Source organism: Grammomys surdaster, unplaced genomic scaffold (genome assembly GCF_004785775.1).
Source record: "Grammomys surdaster isolate TR1022 unplaced genomic scaffold, NIH_TR_1.0 126013, whole genome shotgun sequence".
In the NCBI taxonomy this organism is placed as follows: Eukaryota; Metazoa; Chordata; class Mammalia; order Rodentia; family Muridae; genus Grammomys; species Grammomys surdaster.
This window is the reverse complement of record NW_021620828.1, coordinates 235,211-241,328: the sequence shown is the minus strand read 5'-3', so window position 1 is coordinate 241,328 and position 6,118 is coordinate 235,211.

Here is a 6,118-nt window from a genome sequence, read left to right as displayed (position 1 = left end):
GCAACCCTGTAGATGAAAAACCTAGGAAAGAGAGCAGGAGTCACAGATGCAAGCATCACCAACAGAATACAAGAAAAAGAAGAGAGAATCTCAGCTGTAGAAGATATCATAGGAGACATTGACACAACAGTCAAAGAAGATACAAAAAGCAAAAAACTCCTAACCCAAAACATCCAAGAAATTCAGGACATAATGAAAAGACCAAACCTAAGAATAATAGGTATAGAAGACTGAAGATTCCCAACTTAAAGGGACAGTAAACATCTTCAACAAAATTATAGAATAAAACTTTCCTAACCTAAAGAAAGAGATGCCTATAAATGTACAAGAAGCCTACAAAACACCACATAGATTAGAACAGAATAGAAAGTCCTCCCATCACATAATAATCAAAACACCAAATGCACAGAACAAAGAAAGAATATTAAAGGCACTAAGGGAAAAAGGTCAAGTAACATATAAAGGCAGACCTAACAGAATTGCACCAGACTTCTCAACAGAGATTCTAAAAGCCAGAAGATCTTGGGCAGATGTCATATAGACCCTAAGAGAACAAAAATGCCAGCCCAGGCTAATATATCCAGAAAGACTAGCAATTATTATAGATGGAGAATACAAAATATTCTATGACAAAACCAAATTTACACAATACCTTTCCAATAATCCAGCCCTACAGAGGATAATAGAAGGAAAAGTCCAACACTAAGAGGGAAACTACACCTAAGAAAAAGCAAGAAATTAATCTTCTCACAACAAACCCAAAGGAAGAGAAGCACACAAACACAACTCCACCGCTAACAACAAAAATAACAGGAAGCAGCAACCATTGTTCCGTAATATGATATCTCTCAATATCAATGGACTCAATTCCCCAATAAAAAGACATAAGTTAACAGACTGGATGCACAAACAGGATCCAGCATTATGCTGCATACAGGAAACACATCTCATTGACAAAGAAGGACAATACCTCATAGCAAAAGGCTGGAAATAAATTTTCCAAGCAAATGGTCCCAAGAAACAGGTTGGAATAGTCATACTAATAGCCAGTAAAGTAGACTTTCAACCAAAAGTTATCAAAAAAGATAGAAAGGGCACTTCATACTCATGAAAGGAAAAAGTCCACCAAAATGAACTCTCAATTCTGAACATCTATGCATCAAATGCTAGGGCATACACATTTGAAAAAGAAATGTTACTAAAGCTCAAAGCACATATTGAACTGTACACAATAATAGTGGGAGACTTCAACACTTCACTTTCAGCAATGGGCAGTTCATGGAAACAGAAACTAGACACAGAGACAATGAAACTAACACAAGTTAAGAACCAAATGAATTTAACAGACATCTACAGAACATTTCACTCTAAAACAAAAGAATATACTCTTTTCTCAGAACCTCATGGTACCTTCTCCAAAACTGACCATATAATCAGACACAAAACAGGCCTCCACAGATATAAGAAGACTGAATTAATTCCATGCATTCTATTGGACCACCACAAACTAAGGCTGGTTTTCAATAACAACAAAAACAACAGAAAGCCCATATATACATGGAGGCTGAACAACTCTCTACTCAATGATAACTTGTTCAGGGAAAAAATAAATAAAGACATTAAAGATATCTTAGAATTTAATGAAAATGAAGACACAACATATCCAAACTTAGCTCGGAATGCCTTCATAAGGAAATTGGAGGGACCATGCACTAACAGCTTAACAGCACACCTGAAAGCTCTAGAACAAAAAGAAACAAATAAACACAGGAGGAGTAGAAGGCAGGAAATAATCAAACTCAGGGCTGAGATCAACCAAATAGAAACAATGAGAACTATACAAAAAAGCAACAAAACCAGGAACTGGTTTTTTGAGAAAATCAGCAAGAGAAATAAATCCTTAGCTAAATTAACTAGAGGGCACAGAGACAGTATCCAAATTAACAAAATGTTCAATGAAAAGTGAGACATAATACCAGAAACTGAAGAAATCAAAAAATCATCAGATCCTACTACAGAAGCCTAAACTCAATAAAACTGGAAAATCTAGATGAAAGGGATGATTTCCTAGACAGATACCAGATAACCAAAATTAAATCTGAATCAGATAAATGATCGAAATAGTCCCATAACCCCTAAGGAAATAGAAGCAATCATTAAGAGTCTCCCAAGCAAAAAAATCACAGTGCAGAATTCTATCAGGCCTTCAAAGAAGACCTAGTACCAATACTTCTCAAACTATTCCACAAAACAGAAACAGAAGGAACTACCTAATTCATTCTATGAAGTTACACTTATGGTGATACCTAAACCACACAAAGACCCAACAACGAAAGAGAACTTTAGACCAATTTCACTTATGAATATCGATGCAAAAATACTCAATAAAATTCTCACAAACCAAATCCAAGAACACATCAAAATAATCATTCATCATGATCAAGTAGGCTTTATCCCAGGGATGCAGGGATGGTTCAGTTTATCAAAATCCATCAATGTAATCCACTACATAAACAAACTCAAAAAGGAAAAAACACATGATCATTTCATTAGATGCTAAAAAAGCCTTTGACAAAATTCAACATCCCTTCATATTAAACGTCTTGGAAAGATCAGGAATTCGAGGCACATATCTAAACATAATAAAAACGACATACAGCAAACCAATAACCAACATCAAACTAGATGGAGAGAAACTTGAAGCAATCCTACTAAAATCAGGGACAAGACATAGCTGCCCACTCTCTCCCTACTTATTCAATATAGTATTCAAAGTTCTAGCCAGAGAAATTAGACAACAAAAGGATGTCAAAAGGATACAAATTAGAAAGGAAGAAGTCAAGATATCATTATTTTCAGATAATATGATAGCATGTATAAGGGACCCCAAAAATTCCACCAGAGAGCTCCTACCAGGATAAAAAAAACCCAGGATAGCAAAAACTATTGTCAACAATAAAAGAATTTCTCAGATACTCACCATACCTGACCTCAAGTCGCACTATAGAGCAATAATGATAAAAATGGCTTGGTATTGGTACAGTGACATGTAGATCATTGAATAGAATTGAAGACTCAGAAATAAACCCACATACCTATGGTCACTTGATCTTTGACAAAGAAGCCAAAACTATCCAGTGGATAAAAAGAGAGCATTTTAAACAAATGGTGCTGGTTCAACTGGAGGTCAACATGTAGAAGAATGCAAACTGATCCATTCTTATCTTCGTGTACAAAGCTCAAGTCCAAGTAGATCGAAGACCTCACATAAAACCAGATACCCTGAATCTAATAGACGAGAAAATGGGAAAGAGCCTTAAACACATTGGCAAAGGGGAAAATTTCCTGAACAGAACACCAATGGCTCAGGGTAAGATCAACAATTGAAAAATGGGACCTCATTAAATTGAAAAGCTTCTGTAAGGCAAAGAAAGCTCTCAATAGGACAAAACAGCAACCCACAGATTGAGAAAAGATCTTTACCAACCTTACATCTGATAGTGGGGTAACATCCAAAATATACAAAGAACTCAAGAAGTTAGACCCCAGTGAACCAAATAGCCCTATTAAAAATGGGATACAGAGCTAAACAAAGAATTCTCAACTGAGGAATCTTGAATGGTCAAGTAGCACCTAAAGAAATATTCAACATCCTTTGTCATCACAGAACTGCAAATCAGAATGAGCCTGAGATTCCACCTCATACCAGTCAGAATGACTAAGATCAAAACCACAGGTAGCAGCAGATGCTGGTGAGGATGTGAAGAAAGAGGAATACTCCCCCATTGTTGGTGGGATTGCAAGCTGGTATAACCACTTTGGAAAACAGTCTGGAGGTTCCTTAAAAAATTGGAAATATTTCTACCTGAAGTCCCAGCTGTATTATTCTTGGGCATATACCCAAAAGATGCTCCAACATATAACAAGGACACATGCTCCTCTATGTTTATAGCAGCCTTATTTATAATAGCCAGAATCTGGAAACAACGCAGATGTCCCTCAATGGAAGAATGGATACAGAAAATGTGGTACATTTTATACAATGGAGTACTACTCAGCTATTAAAAACAATGATTTCATGAAATTTGCAGGCAAATGAATGGAACTAGAACATCTCATTCTGAGTAAGGTAATCCAGACACAAAAGAACACATGGTATGTACTTACTTTTAAGTGGATATTAGCCCGAAATCTCAGAATACCCATGATACAATCCACAGACCATAATGAATCGTAAGAAGAAGGAAGACTAAAGTATGAAAGTTTCAATCCTACTTAGAAGGGGAAACAAAATAATCACAGGATGTAGAGGGAGGGAGGGACCTGAGAAGGATGGAGGAGGGGAAGGGAAAAAAGTGAGGGAGGATCAGGTATGAGAAGGAACAGGAGAGAAATACAGAAGGTCAGGAAATTGAATAGAAATATGTAGCAGTGTGGGATGGGGAACTGGTGGTAGCCACTAGAACATCCTATATCCCAGGGAAGCTAAAGGTTCCCAAGACCCAGTGGGGATGACATTAGCTGAAATACTCAATAAATAGGAGATAAAGCTTGTAGAGTCTATCTCCAGTAGATAGGCATGGCCCCCAGTTGAGGGATGAGGCCACCACCCATCTCAAAAAATTTTAACCCAAAATTGTTCCTGTCAAAAAGAAATGCAGGGACAAAAAATGGGGCAGAGACTGAAGGAAAGGCCATCCAGAGACTGTCCCACCTTGGGATCCATCCCATCCACAGACACCAAACCCTGTCAGTACTGCTGATGTCAAGAAATGCTTGCTCATAGGAGCCTGGTATGGCAACCCCTGAGAGACTCTGCCAGCACTTGACTAATTCAGATGCAGATACTCACAGCCAACCATTGGACAGAGCCTGGGGACCCCAATGGAAGAATAAAAGGAAGGACTGAAGGAGTTAAGGGGATTGCAACCCCATAGGAAGAACAATATCAACTAACTGGATTACCCAGAGCTCCCAGGGACTAAACTAACAACCAAAGAATACACATGGAGGGATCCATTGCTCCAGATACATATGTAGCAGAGGATGGCCTTATCTGACATCAGTGGGAGGGGAGGCCATTGGTCTTGGGAAGGGTTGATGCGCCAGCATAGGGGGATGCTAGAGAGGTGAGGCAGGAGTGGGTGAGTGGGTGGAGGAGCACCCTCATAGAGGCAAAGGGGAGGGGGGTGGGATGGGAAGTTTGTGGAGGAGAAACCAGGAAGGAGAACACCATTTGAAATGTAAGTAAATGAAATAATCAATAACAAAAAAAGAAAACAGCTGAGAAGTAGGTTTTAACATGTTTGCAGGACAGAAAAGCATGCTTAAAGAAATGTGTATTAATTAGCTTGAGCTAAGCCATCTCACTACATATGACTTTGAAAATGTCAATTTTTCATGATAGGTATGTATTTATAATTTCTAATATAATTAATCAAAAAATAAGTTGTTCAAGAGACTGGAATATTCAACAAATTTGTAGATGCTAAGCAGCTTAGTATTGAATTGAATTAAGCATTACTGTCTTTGTGTTAAGATTTATCATTATATTTATGTTAATATGGTTTCTCATAATATTTGAGCTTAATTTACACTAGTTGTACTTGTAAAGAATCCTCATAGTTTATGTGTGGATTTAGTGTCTGTGATATTTTCCTGAGGACTGGATAACTAAACCACTGAGTCTTTTTCCTTATCAAGTACGTTTATGCATTTCATGTCAGCTAGCAGAATTATAGCCACAAAAAGGATTGGCCACAGGACAGCTTGCTTTCCATTCCTTCCTTATTAACATTTTTGGACATGTCCTATTTGGACACGATGCACTGTGACCACATGAGTCTCCTACTTAGCCTTTCATCCCCCTCCACTTCCTCCAAGCCTCTTCTCAATCAGTCCCCACTCCTACTTTCATGCCCCTCCCCCTTCTTCTATTTTATTTTTAAAACATTTTTTTGAAGGCCTCATACTGGTCACAGCTGCTGTGTGTGTGGTCACAATGACCATATCCCTTTATTAAAAAATCCAAAGTGAAAATGAAGTTACTTGACTTGGTTATAAGGAAATTATTCTTAAACTCAACTATAAGGAAGTTTATAATATTTGAAAATTAGAA